At 47.2% G+C, this 14685-nt stretch overlaps 1 protein-coding gene across 3 annotated transcripts in view; it reads left to right on the top strand.

The window, feature by feature from the left end:
- CYFIP1 (cytoplasmic FMR1 interacting protein 1) overlaps positions 1–14685 on the top strand; it is a 131065-nt gene continuing 116380 nt past the window's right edge. Inside the window, exon 1 of one of the 3 annotated variants that reach the window (XM_073353199.1) lies at positions 1–244. The gene's annotated coding sequence lies outside the window, so the exon portion shown is untranslated. The remainder of the gene's footprint in view (positions 245–14685) is intronic. The other 2 variants (XM_073353192.1, XM_073353183.1) reach the window with 2 other exon arrangements.

Genomic DNA, 14685 nt, shown 5'->3' with positions numbered 1-14685 from the left:
GGAGGAGGAGGAGCCGCTGGAGCGGCAGGAAGGGTGTTTCCCTGCGCGGCTCCCTGTTGGGCGAGTGACTCAGGCAGGAAACTCCAAGCCCAGCGCGGCCCGGGGAGAGAAGCCGCCCCGGCCACAATAACCCGCGGCGGCGGGGAGCCGAGCCCCGGAGGGCGCCGAGCCCCCGGCAACACCCCGCCCGAGCAGCTGGGGCGGCAGAGAAGCGGCGACCCCGAGAGTCTCCTGCTACAAGCGGGTGAGAGAAACTTCCCTTGTTCCCGCCCCTTGCCCCGCGCCGGGGCTGTGCCCTGCCCGCACGGAGCCCGCTGGGGCGCGCAGCAGGTCTGGGGGGGCTGCTCCTCTTCTCCCTCCCGCCCAGCCGCCCCCGGAGCCCAGCTTCCCCCGAGCTCCCGCTTGGCTGGCCCCGGAGGGTTTGTTCTGGGGCTGGGCCCATCTCTGGCCGCAGCCTTCGCCTGCTTCCCTCCCCGCCCAGCGACTCCCTGAGCGCTGCAAGTATGTACCTCCGTGCCGGGACTGGCTTGATTCTGTGTCTTGTGCAGCGCCCAGCACCAGGCGAGGGCTAAACGAGGAACTCCCAACGAGGCGCGTGGGGGGGTGCTTTGCCCAGTCGGATGGCAAGTGGGAGTGGGGGGCGCATTGCCGCGGGGATGCAGAATTGAAGCTCTAGCACAGTTTATTTATAGTATGGTAGCATCTAAGGCAGTGGTTTTCAAACTTTTTTGTCTGGGGACCCAGTTGAAGAAAATTGTTGATGCCCGTGACTCAACAGCGCTGGGGATGAAGGGTTCAGGGTGTGGGAGGGAGCTCTGGGCTGGGGCAAGGGGTTGGGGTGCGGGAGGGGGTCAGAGCTCTGGGCTGGGGGTACAGGTTCTGGGGTGGGGCCAGGGATGAGGGGTTTGGGGTGCAGGAAGGGGTTCCAGGTTTGGGGGGGCTCAGGGCTGGGGCAGGGGATTGGGCATGGGGTTGGGGCACAGATTTACCTCTGGCGGCTCCCGGTCAGCAGCACAGCCGGGGTGCAGAGGCAGGCTTCCCACCTGTCCTGGCACCGCGGAGGGCACTGCACCCTGGAAGCGGCCAGCAGCAAGTCCAGCTCCTAGGCGGAGGCACGTGACTCTCGCCCACAGGCACCCACCCCTCCCAGTTCCCGTTGGCCGGGACCTGGCCAATGGAAGAGCGGAGCCGACGCTCAGGGTGGGGGCAGTGCGTGGAGCCCCCTGGCCCCCCTGCCTAGAAGCTGCACGCACAGCTGGCTGCTTCTGGGGCGCAGCGCGGTGTCAAAACAGGTAGGCACTAGCCTGCCTTAGCTGGGCAGCACCACCGACAGGACTTTTAATGTCTCGGTCGCCGGTACTGACTAGAGTGACCCAGTGCCTGACATGCCGCGACCCAGTACTGGGTCATGACCCGAAGTTTGAAAAAGGCTGATCTAAGGGCCTCAGTCAGAATCAGGATCTTTTGTACGAAATGTATATCCTTGTGTCCCACCATTAAGGAAGTGAAGGAAAACAGGGATTTCCAATGACTTAACTGCATGCACTGCTAACCTCAACAAATTGAGGGTTATGGTTACTGCTCAATCTTGTTATCCTGAAATTATTGAATGCTTTAGTATGCACCATATTGTTGTTTGTTAATTATACTGCAGTAGTGCCCAAAGTGCTCCAATCACATGCTTATGTACTGTGTAACTACGGTCCTTGCTAATAAACTGTATGTAAAGACAGGATAGAGGTAAAATAGAATCATAGAATATCAGGGTTGGAAGGGACCCCAGAAGGTCATCTAGTCCAACCCCCTGCTCGAAGCAGGACCAATTCCCAGTTAAATCATCCCAGCCAGGGCTTTGTCAAGCCTGACTTTAAAAACCTCTAAGGAAGGAGATTCTACCACCTCCCTAGGTAACGCATTCCAGTGTTTCACCACCCTCCTAGTGAAAAAGTTTTTCCTAATATCCAATCTAAACCTCCCCCACTGCAACTTGAGACCATTACTCCTCGTTCTGTCATCTGCTACCATTGAGAACAGTCTAGAGCCATCCTCTTTGGAACCCCCTTTCAGGTAGTTGAAAGCAGCTATCAAATCCCCCCTCATTCTTCTCTTCTGCAGGCTAAACAATCCCAGCTCCCTCAGCCTCTCCTCATAAGTCATGTGTTCCAGACCCCTAATCATTTTTGTTGCCCTTCGCTGGACTCTCTCCAATTTATCCACATCCTTCTTGTAGTGTGGGGCCCAAAACTGGACACAGTACTCCAGATGAGGCCTCACCAATGTGGAATAGAGAGGAACGATCACGTCCCTCGATCTGCTCGCTATGCCCCTACTTATACATCCCAAAATGCCATTGGCCTTCTTGGCAACAAGGGCACACTGCTGACTCATATCCAGCTTCTCGTCCACTGTCACCCCTAGGTCCTTTTCCGCAGAACTGCTGCCTAGCCATTCGGTCCCTAGTCTGTAGCTGTGCATTGGGTTCTTCCGTCCTAAGTGCAGGACCCTGCACTTATCCTTATTGAACCTCATCAGATTTCTTTTGGCCCAATCCTCCAATTTGTCTAGGTCCTTCTGTATCCTATCCCTCCCCTCCAGCGTATCTACCACTCCTCCCAGTTTAGTATCATCCGCAAATTTGCTGAGAGTGCAATCCACACCATCCTCCAGATCATTTGTGAAGATATTGAACAAAACCGGCCCCAGGACCGACCCTTGGGGCACTCCACTTGATACCGGCTGCCAACTAGACATGGAGCCATTGATCACTACCCGTTGAGCCCGACAATCTAGCCAGCTTTCTACCCACCTTATAGTGCATAACAAATAACAGAAGTAAGTACTGTAGACTTGAGGGGAAATGATGAGCAATTTCAGGTCCCAGTCCTGCAATTGGTAGCATTCAGGCCATTACAGGATCAGGGCTTGAATGTATATAAAAATACTTCTATTTTATTGCTTGAAGCAATTTAGTCTATTCTCACGTGTGTGTGTATGTTTTGTTTTAATGCTTGTCCCCATATCTCAGGGGTGGGCAAACTATGGCCCGGGGGCCACATCCGGCCCTTCAGCCGGTTTAAACTGGCCCTCGAGCTCCTGCCGGGGAGCGGGGTTTGGGGCTTGCCCTGCTCCCATGCTCCAGCCAGGGAGCAGGGTCTGAGGTCACTCTGCGCGTGCATGCCAAGGTTCCCGGAAGCAGCAACATGTCCCCACTCTGGCTCGTACGCTTAGGGGCAGACAGGGGGCTGAGCGTGCTGCTCCCACCCCAACTGCCACCCCCATAGCTCCCATTGGTCGGGAACTGTGGCTAATGGGAGCTGCGGGGGCAGTGCTTGTGGACATGGCAGCATGCAGAGCCGCCTGGTCGCACCTCCATGTAGGAGCTGGACAGGGAACATGCTTCTGCTTCCAGGAACTGCTTGAGGTAAGCGCCGCCTGGAGCCTGCACCCCTGACCCCCTCCCATGCCCCAACCCCCTGCCCCAGCCCTAGCCCTGATCCCTCTCCTGCACCCCAACCCCAATTTCGTGAGCATTCATTTCCCACCATACAATTTTTCATACCAAGATGTGGCCCTCGGGCCAAAAAGTTTGCCCACCCCTGCCATATCTAGTGCACACACTGGTTTGTCATTGAAACGTTGTTAGGACTATGCTGCTTGTGTTATATATACAGAGTATAATAGAAAATTAGATTAAAAATAAAAAACCTATGAAGAATTACATAGATTTGCAGATGAAAGGGGGTAAAGGCCAATGTGTGTTTAAATAAAAATATTATCCAGAGCAAGACCTTTGAGGAAGTTGATTCTTCTCCAATTAATATAATGTTGCCTCTCTGTTATAATGGAGAATATAAATAAATACGTCATCCACCGGAGGACATTGTGGTGATCCGACAACATTTAATCTATTTGCTCAGCATGACTTTCTGAACATTTAAATGGACTTAAATCTATTGGAAAGTCTTTCTAGTGGTGCAACAAGTCTGTCAACAGCCAGTATGTTTTAGTAAGACACATCGCCTTTGTTTTTAGCCCTGCAGTATTTGCTAATGGGTTTGAAAAGCATTCAGATATGTTGCACTTTATATCGTGGAAGCATACTACAAGCAGTTCATGCTTTATGACATACAGTGAACCTGTCTTAAGAGACCACCCAGAGGGCCAAAAAAAATTTTTTTTTTAAATGGATGCCGTGGCATTTAAATATAAGGCCAAACAAATTTTTACTAGAAGCCCTGGAAATACTTACAGTAATCATATAAGAAATGGAGTTGCCTATTGGAGTTTCTAGTCCTTGCTGCTGGTCTCGCTGTACACTAATATTTGTTTGCCATAATGTATAATTGTAATGAACTATATATTGAAAGGGTTTATCCATGTACCATTTTTAATTTGTGTACTTCTGAAATTGGAATTTGTAATAATACTTTGTTGAAACTTATTTGTGCTTTCTGGGCCATATTATTACATATGTTTAAAAATGGTCATGCTCAGATCGAATAGCTATGATTTGAACAGTTGTTTACTCCTTACATCAGCATTCCAACTCATGGACTAGTCCAACTCAAATTCTGCCACTTTTCAAAAGCTGTTTTGGCATCTAAACATGGTGTTACAGCTTGCCTCTTCTAAAATGATTCTTTAAAAAGTGTTATCCTGAGTAATTTGTCTGTGAAGTTTAACTGGTGTAAAAAGACTCATGTTGATGCAGTTCACAGGGAGTGGGATTTGTTTAAAAAATGCAAATTGTAGAATGTTGGGGTAGGGCAGAAGGATTTTGTGTTAATCTGATCAGGTTTTTTTTCTAGTAAGAGAGAATTCTGACATGAATACTGCAAATTAAAGTTAAAAAAAATCTGCAATGTACAGAATGTAGCAGGAAGGTGGTTTATAAAAACCCCAAAATAAACTGAGGTTAAATAAGTTGCTGTAATGGGTGATATGATTGGACTTGTGGAGTCTTCTCTATTGTAATCTAAAAATACAAAGGTTCACAAAAATATAAACACTAAATAAAAATAAAATAAAATGCAATTCAAGATAAAAACGGATATGTCAACAAAAAAGTACCGAGAACTATACTGAGAGTAACTAAGACCATGATCCTACCAGCTGTGCAGGTTAACCCCTGTGCCTGTGTAGAGCCCTGCTGACTTTATTATGATTTTCCACTATTTTCCCATGCAATTGTCTAAGGTTTGTTTGAAAATTTATATTGACCTTATTGAAATATGAGGATTTTATCTAAATATTATGTGACTGTACCTGTTAAGTTGGGCTCAACCATAACACTCTTTGAGCTGATTTTTTTAAAGGTTGCATGGGTAAAGTTAATTCTTGCATTTTCTGACTTTTGAGTGGTTGACTTTGCGACCTTATTGCCCTTTGAATGTAGTTATTTGCATGTAAGTTCCTAGGTTTTATTAAAGCAAACAGAAAAAACCAAAAGTTTCTTTATGTGGAACCATGCTGACCCTGTGCATGGATCATCATCAGGGTTTGAACCTAGGACCATGAGATCCATGGCACAAACCTTCACCACTGCATTTTTTATGTGGACCAGCCAGTAAAGGTCTGTGTGACACGCAATACGCATTGCCTTTGGCTTATATTGCTATTTGCAAAACAGCTAGGGAGTTGTGGGAATCGAGAGTCATGGGTTCTGTTCCTCACTCTGGAGGGGAGTAGGGTCTAGTGGTGACAGACAGCACAGCCAAGCACATAAATTTGGCACATTCTTTCAGAAAGACAGAGTGGTTTATTGGACTTGGGTCTGCCATAATAGAGACTGGGTTCTATTTCCATCTCTGACTAGAACTTGTAGTCTCTTCCTGGCTTCCATTCCAGCATGACAGCTTCTGTGCCAAAATGGGTGGAGGTGGGAATGCTGCTACTAGGCCTGTGTCCGTATGCCATCTAAAGTTCAAATATGGTGGTGCCTGGGAGCGTGCGTAGTGCAGATAGTGGGCCAGTGAGCATGGGAACATGCTCAGTGCAGATGGAATGTTGCTAGATTTTAGCAGCGAGTCTGTGACAAGCTTTACAGGGCATGTGCAAATTGTCATTTTCAGAGGCTTATGAATAGCCAGTGTCTGGGTGAATTTTCACGGCAACAGCAAAAGGCACCTCTCCGAATCCAGGGCTTAACACATTTCAAGCTCTTGTTCCATATTACACAGAAGATAAACATTTATGGTATACGCCCATTCAGTGGATAACTTTGGGTATTGTTTGTGTATTGCCTCTGTCATTTAACTGTAGTCAAAGGTATCCTCTAAATTTTAAATAATTAACCAAATCACTCATTTTTTTTCCATACTGACGCTACAGCTTAATTACTGCATGATGAAAAATTAGATTTCTGCCATCCTCCTATCTTTGTATTAACCTGGATTAAACATCTAGCGTCACTCAGGCTGAAGAACTGCTTTTACAACTTCCTGTAGATTAGGGCACGGAACCTGAAACACTAGTTCCTACCATGTTCAGGCACGACAAAGTATTGCAGTTAATTTGTGGTGGTCATATCTTACATTGTTTTACTAAACAAAAGTATTTTCCTAACACAAATCTAAAGATTTCCTCAATATCTATGGCTTCTCTATATGCTGTTTGCTCTCTTCCACTAATTTTATGTATCTGTCTGTCTATAAAAATTGAGTTTACAGAAATATTTGTAAATAGCAGAAAAGGTCATTTCTCCAGATAGCTCCATGTTTTAGGGAAGTCTGAACCGTGTAAACCTCAGCGTACTGGAAAAAGTGGGATTTTGAAACTGTTACACGCAGCTAACCAGTATGATCAAGCAGATTAAATTCTTTATAGTTTTGTTTCCCCTTTCTGGACATCCTTGGTGGTCCAGCATATTTGGGAGAGGGTTGTTTCTGCTTGGAGGCCCCCACCACCTTCAAAAAAGGATAGAGTTCATGTATCATTATCTATCATTTATCAAATTGCCTTTGTTGCTTGTGTTTTGGGGACACTTGCTCTCTCCCTTCATTACAGGGGAGTATCTGTGGGGTGAGATTGCTTGTCTTAATTTTCTGTAAATGAACGGTTTTGGGGGTGGAAAATCTTCTTTACTCTTCCACATTCCTCAACTGCAGGCAGCCCAAGAGCAGCTTCCTCTTCCCCATTGCTTCTGGATTTGAGTTGCTTCATTCTTCCTGTCTGCTGCTGCCACCATGAGGGATCCCAGCTGGCCTCTTCTCTTATGTGATAATAGGGTTTGGAGCTGGAGAGATTTCCCCTCTCCCTGTGACATACTGAAACAGTTGAGATGAGCAAAGATGCTCAAGCTGGAGACCCCTCAGTATAGGAGTGGGCTGCTGGCAGGGCATGGTCTGTGAGAGATCCTCTGTTTTGGAAAGTCGCTTACCCAACTTATGTGCCAGATATGGATTTGTTAATCTTCCGGGCAAGCCCATAAAGCCCAGCTTTTCTCTTTCCTGCACTTCAGGAGCAACTGGACTGAGGGTTGGTATGATTATATTCATGGTTGGGGCAGTCCTTCTATACTATTGTGTGCATTTTAACCTAGGGGATAGATACCCAGGCCATAGGATGGACATCTATAGATCTATTTCTATAAATTCAGATAAATACAATTTCTGTTTGGAGGAGAGAAGGGTTTCCCTCTACAGGAAGAAGGTTATAAGAAAAATGTTAACATCTTTAATTACTTAAAAGGAGGAGTTAACAGTACATTAATAAAATTATCAAATGCTACTAAGTTGTGAGGAATTGTAAAGGAGGACAGGACAATAATATAACGCAACCTTAAAGAGACAAGTGTGATCGTTACTTGGTTACCTGCACCTTTGACTCCTCCTGATTTCTGAGAGTTATTCTTTGAGTGCTTGAAGATGTCTGTTCCACTGTAGGTGGGTGCGCACCTCATGCACAGTTAGACAAAGAACTTTTTCCCTCAGTGATACCCACCAGGGTGGCTCAAGTGCTCATTGTTGCTACATGCTATTGCATGCTGGTATAAGAGGGCGGAGCGGCCCCTGATGCTCCTCGGTTCCTTCTTACCTCCAGTGAAGCATGTCAGAGCGACTTCAGACTTGTGACAAGTACTTCCCTCAATCCGTGTATATTAGGGTGACCGTATTTCCCAAAGGCAAAATGGGACACCGTGTGGAGGTAGCCTGAGGAGTCTCTCTCCCCCCGCCCCCCAAGCCTTTGCTGGGCTGAGCCCTGCCCCCCCACCCCAGGTTTGGCGTCTCTGCTCTCCCGAGCCCTGTCCCCTGCCTCCCAGCATGGGGCTGGCATCGCTGCTCACCCAAGCGCTGTCTGCCCCCTGCTTGAGGGGGGGCTGGCGTTGCTGCTTGTCTGAGCCCAGCCTGCCCCATACCCAAGCCTACCTCCCTCCCTGCGTGGGGCTGGCATTGCCGCTCACCCCTTTGCACGTTCCTCCACATCCCACTTCTCTGACAAAAGTGCTAAAAAAGCACTTTTGCGAAAAAAAGTTGGGACGGCTGGAACAGGGCTTAAGAAAGGGACTGTCCTGGCCAAAACGGCATGCATGGTGATCCTATTGTTTATATATCCTGCTACTGTAAACATTTAGTTAGTTGTAGCTATTTTAGCTAGTTTTAGTGATTGTTTTTGTGTTAGGCCATCTTTCCCCATTTTTGTACTGGGGATCAGTACCAAAATGATTCCTTGCTTGCTAGGATTTGAGTCCTACCAGGCTTGCGCTAAGCATATGCTGGTTAGTGACCCACACCCAACATACTTAAAATGTCTAGGAGAATCCCACGCTAGTGACAGATGTCACACATGTAAAGAATTCAAGCCCTGCTGAAAGAAAGAGTGGTGATGCTCAAATTCTTGCTTGTGGAGGCAGCCTTTTGTCTTCACTAGAGTCAGCACATGGGGAAAGCACCCTGAGCATATCAGCTTTGGTGTGGAGTGCTGCACCACAGATGTTTGTGGCTTCTGGGTCCCATTTGCTGGTATCAAAGAGAAGACTTAGGTCTGCTTCGCGTTTGGTACGTCGATCAAGTATATTGGTACCACTGCACAGTAGAGGCAGAGTCTCTGAAATGTTCGAGGGGACACTCTCCCTAGAGCACTCACTCCCCAGAAGGGATCGCTGCCTCTGGAACTGTGCCAAGTCTGTTGAGGCCATCCCCTGAAAGACCTTTACGGAGTCATCAGTTGCTGCCGCTCCCAACCACTCTGGAGGCTTATGCAGCCCCAAGAGACTTGCTTAGCCTCTCAGTACTGGTATTGCCAGCAGCACGGGAAGGTATACAGCTGGTACCGATGCCTACGGTGTCTGGCTCACCGCATTAAGAGCCTGCAGGATCTTTACCCACCAGAAGGCCACAAAAACTGGTGCAATTGAGAGGCAAGCCGCAGATGATGTCCTTGGTTTTGCCATCTCCGGGGTCTGGCTGTCTCTCACCATTCTCAGCTGGTTCTGCCCTGCCGTTTTCAGAGGCATTGGGTTTGTCTTCATCAGATTCATAGGTGAGGTGGTCTATATCCCGTCCAGGATGGGAAACATACCTGTCTCAGCGTCTTGGGGACTATGGACCGTGTAGCAGTCTCAATGCTGGCTTCCGTCTAAGAGACAATTGTCCAGGCAAGGATGCATTGTAGCGGCCCATACCAGTGGCCGTTCTGGGCTCTATGGGGTGTTTGCCCTCCGGATAGGACTTTTCCTTACCCCATTTGCTCACTGTCCTGGAGAGCATACTGCTGCTGTCATCACCAAGAGCATCGCTCACAGGTACCCAGTACGGAGTCCAGTACTGTGAAGTCAGAAGCCACTCGGGCACCGTCTCTGCTGCAAGATACAGACCAACCACCACCTCAGATGCCTGCTGCATCCTCCTCCTTGTAACCAGATGAGGCTGTTGAGCAATCAAGTGTCTCACCACCACCAGAGGACTACAGAGCTCATCAAGACCTTTCAAAAAAAAAAAAAAAGTGGCCTCTATACTTGACATTAAGGCAGAGGAGGTGTGAGAGTTCTCACAAGTTGGTAGACATCCTGGTATTGGCCACTCTGGCCAGGGTGGCTCTACCAATTCATGAAGCCATCATGGAGCCAGTCAAGGCCCTGTGGCTGACAATGTCCTCCTTGTCATGCACAGTGAAATGAGCTAAAAGGAGGTACTTTGCCCCTTTAAGGGGTATCAACATTTTTACTCCCCTCCCTCTCTTCTCTGGTGGTGGCAGCTGCCAATGAGTGTGAGAGGCAGGGACAACAAGCGTCCATGCCAAAAGGCAGACTCGGAGGGTAGATCTGTTTGGTGGCAAGCTTTATTCTTCAGGAAGCCTGCAGTTTAGGATTTCAAACCAACAGGCACTCCTGAGTCAATATGACTTTACCCTCTAGGAGACATTATACAATTTAAAGACAAGTTACCAGAGGACTGCAGACAAATGTTTGCGGTGATGGCTGAAGAGGGTAAGCTGGTCGCCAGGACAGCTTGTATAGCACAGACTTGGCTGCTTGAATAATGGTGTCAGGTATTGCTATGAAGAGGTGTTCGTGTTTGCAGTTGTCTGGGCTGCCCTTAGAGGTTCGACAGGCTATCCAGGACCTCCCTTTTGAAGGTCCCACCCTGTTTTTACACAAGACAGTTGACGATTCATCTTAAGGATACCCCAGCAACTAAAAGAAAACAGTTTCTTCACAGCAGCCATACAGGCACCAAGGATTACCTACCAGATCCCAAGATCCACCAAGGAAAAAGGGCAGGGAGGCAACCACCACCATCCTCCTCTTCAGCATCAGTGGGCTCATCCTGTCCAGCCGCTGTGTCCAAACAGGCATTTTGGTGGGTTTGTTGATGACAGTAGTACAGTTACTGTAGTTCCATGTGTTCCCCAGCATTTGTTTACCATTCTCCCATGCCACTTCCTGAGTGCTTAGGGCCATGTAACATCAGACTGCTGGGCCTTAAGCATCGTGAAACTGGGATATGCTCTCCAGTTCAGTTCTCACGCCCAATCCCCAAGCCTTCCTTCCTTCATCCCTCTTCAGGGACCATTCTCGTGAGATTGTCCTCCAACAGGAAGTCCAATCTCTTCTTCAGTTTGCCACTGTAGAGGAAATCCCATTGTGCTTCGGAAGGAATGGCTTCTATTCCCATTATTTCCTCATTTCCAAAACATAATGGGGTCTCAGGCCTATTTTAGATCTAAGAGGTTTGAACAAGTTCCTGAAGAAAATAAAATTCCTCATGGTTACCCTATCTGTCCCTGGAACACGGGACTGTTACGGTGCCCTCGACTTAAAGGATGCTTACGTCCATGTTGTGATACACCACAACCATTGGAAGGTTCTCAGATTTGTGGTGAATGGGTTCCATTACCTGTTTGTGGTACTTTGATTCAGTCTTTCAGCCGCTCCTCGGGTGTTCACAAAATGCATGACCTTGGTGGCGGTGCATCTACAAAAATTAGGAGTCCATGTGTTCCTGTACCTGGATCACTCTACGATTGGAGGTCGGTCTGAGGCCCAAGCGTTAGCCAGTGTATCGACAATCCGGTCCACTTTTGACAGTAGAACTTCTAGTAAATCAAGACAAATCAATCCTAAAAACAGTACAGAGAGTAGAGTTCATTAGAGCAGTCTTAGACCTTAGGCCACACTATCTCAATCCAGGTTCGAAATATTATGGGACCTAGTACTGCAGTTTGAAAGCATACCCTTTCACCATGGCACGCAGCTGCCTCAGGCTTCTTGGTCACATGGCAGTGTGTACCTAGGTAGTCCATTATGCCAAGCTCCAGCTCAGAAGGCTGCAGGCATGGCTAGCTTAGGTGTATGTCCTAAGTTGTCTGTATTTGGACAGGATGGTTTGAGTGCCAGTGTTGGTTTTGTCATCTCTGGATTGGTGGATGAATCCTCTGAAAATTTGCATGGGGGTCCTCTTTGTTCCTCCACTACCACCCCTCACTCTAGTCACAGATGCATCGTTGCTGGATTGCGGAGCACATCTGGGATCTCTGCAGACTCAAGATCTCGGGTCGTCTCAAGATCTAAAGATCCATACAGATGTCAGAGCGTTCACAGTGGTTCATTTCACCTGCTTGACCTCCCTCCCCCAAATAGTAGGAAAGAATTTATTAATTCTAACACACAGCTCTGTGACTATGTTTTACGTAAACAGACAGGGAGGAGTGCAGTCGACCCAGCTATGCCAGGAGGCAATTTGCCTCTTGGACTTTTGTGTAAACAACTTGATTAATCTCACAGCTGCTTACCTTCCAGGGAAACAGAACATGGTAGCAGATCAGCTGAGCAGGTTGTTCTTCGATCACCACGAGTGGTCATTATGCCCAGATGGGGCCAAATCTATCTTCGAGCTCTGGGGGACTCCCCAAGTGGATCTGCTTGCAACAAAAGCCAACTGATGACATTTTCTGTTTTGTTCCTGGGGAGTTCTCTGCCCAGGCTTACCGACAGATGCCTTTCTCTCCTCTTGGAAGAATTCCCTTCTGTACGCCTTGACTCTAATCCCATTGCTACTCAGGGTTTTGTTCAAGGTCAGACAATATCAATGCTCACCTCATCCTTATAGCAGCAGCATTGCCTCATCAACACTGGTACTTGACCCCTACTAGCCTTGTCAATCAAGTTGCCACTCTCTCTCCCGTTGGATCTGGACATCATCTCCCAGGGCTAAGGTAGGCTGCTCCATCCCAATCTCTGAGCCCCCCTTCTGACAGCATGAATGCTTTATTGTTGACAGCATTTGAGAGATCTTGTTCAAAGGACATTCAAAAAGTGCTTTTGAATAACAGAAACCCCTTAGCTAGGAGTAGTTACTTGGGTAAGTGGAAGCACTTCTCCATTTGGTCCCATCAGAAAGGCGTATCTCCGGAGTGTGCACTCTTGAGCCTTGTACTGAACTAGCTCCTTTACCTAAAACAGAGTTTGTTCATTAGGTCTACTAGAGTGCATCTGGCAGTTGTTTCAGCCTTTCACATTTCGGTAGATGGTAGATCCTTTTTTTCCCCTAACCCCATCGTGACCAGATTCCTAAAGGGTTAGGTCAGGTTGTATCTTCATGTGCTCGATCTCATCCCTCCCTGGGATCTGAATTGGGTCCTAGCTAAATTGATGGGTCCACCCTTTGAACCACTTACATCTTGTTCTCTGCTGTACCTCTCCATTAAAGTAGCATTTCTAGTGGCCATTACCCTTGCTAGAAGGGTTGGAGAGTTAAAAGCCCTGCTATCAGGCTTTCCCTATACACTTTTCCATAGGGATAAGGTTTATCTCCATCTTCACCCAAATTTTTCTCTTGACCAGGCAATCTATTTGCTAACTTTCTTTCTGAAGCCTCATGCTCAGAGGAATGAGGAGAGGCTACATTCACTGGATCTCAGAATGGTCTCACTTTTTATCTGGACCGTATCAAGCGCTTCAGAGCTTCAACTCAGTTGTTCGTTGCAATTGTGGACAGAGGGAAAGGCAAATCAGTATCCATACAGAAGATTTCATCCCAGATCTCTCTGTACATTCCTTTATACTACCATTTGGCTAATATAACCCCAGCAGCTGGAGGATTGGTGCATTCTAGTACAGTGCAGGCAACGTGTGCAACTTTCTTGGCATAAGTACCTGTCATAGACATCTGTAAAATGGCGACGGGTACTACCAAAGGAAAAAGTTCCCCAACAGTTGTGCACGAGGCACACACACATTTATAGTGGAATGGATGTCTGCAGCACATCTCGAAGAATAGCAGATACAGAAAGGTAGGTAACTGTCCTCCCCCCCCACTCCCCCTTCCTTCCAGGTCTCAAGCTGTCACCTCTCTCAATGTGGAATCATGTAATTCTTCCATTCTTAGACCAGGACTTGGGCTGCAGTCCCCGGTACTAACCATGATGAAGCTCAGCAGGTCAGCCTTAGGTTCAGTACCTGCAGTTCTGTTCCCTCCGGGAGCTATTACCCGTGGCAATCCATTGACCAGACAGTCTTCTTAAAACAAGTGTTATTTATTTAGAACAAAAGAATTTCAGAGAAAACAGATCTTAAAACAATAAATAAGCTATACACATGTCTAGCTTACCAGGTGTCTGTCCATCTTCTTCTGTATGGGGATCTTTGGTCTAACCTTTCTGTTGAAGGTTAGACCAACTGCCCACTATTGAAAATTAAATTCACACTCTACCCTAATCTGTATTAAAGTGCAATAGCTATTCCTAAATATTCCTCAGGGTCCAAGGAAGTGTCTCTGTACAAAGGATAAGTTTTGTAGAACAGCGCTACTACAGGTGCACAGGATGCTAATGTACTATTTTCTCTGTTCTGAAGCAACGGCTGATAGGGGAGTAACGAAGTGCTACAATAGCCCAACCAGGGCTCAGAAAGTCCTGAAACTCCTTGAACCAGGCTCTCTGCTCATGAGTGTCTCAGGCATATCCTGGCAAGGGCTCTCTGGATGTATTGCTTGGGATTTTTGTTTTTATTTTATTGGGATTGGTTGGTTGGTTGTTCAATAAACTGGTAATTTAATTACTGAGGCTTGACTGTTGCAAGCATTTATCCCCAAAGAGCAACCCAGAAAAATCAGAGTACCATCATCCTGCTCTGATGAGGGCTTGATCTGATAGGTCTTTTTCCATCTCTAACTTTTATGATTCTGTTAAATATGTGTGTGGGTGTGTTTCTGCAGATAGCATCTGTTGGGTGGTTCAGTAAGGGAT

Source organism: Lepidochelys kempii, chromosome 1 (assembly GCF_965140265.1).
Source record: "Lepidochelys kempii isolate rLepKem1 chromosome 1, rLepKem1.hap2, whole genome shotgun sequence".
In the NCBI taxonomy this organism is placed as follows: Eukaryota; Metazoa; Chordata; order Testudines; family Cheloniidae; genus Lepidochelys; species Lepidochelys kempii.
Note: the sequence above shows the minus strand (reverse complement) of the source record. Positions and strands in the feature narration are given on the sequence as shown.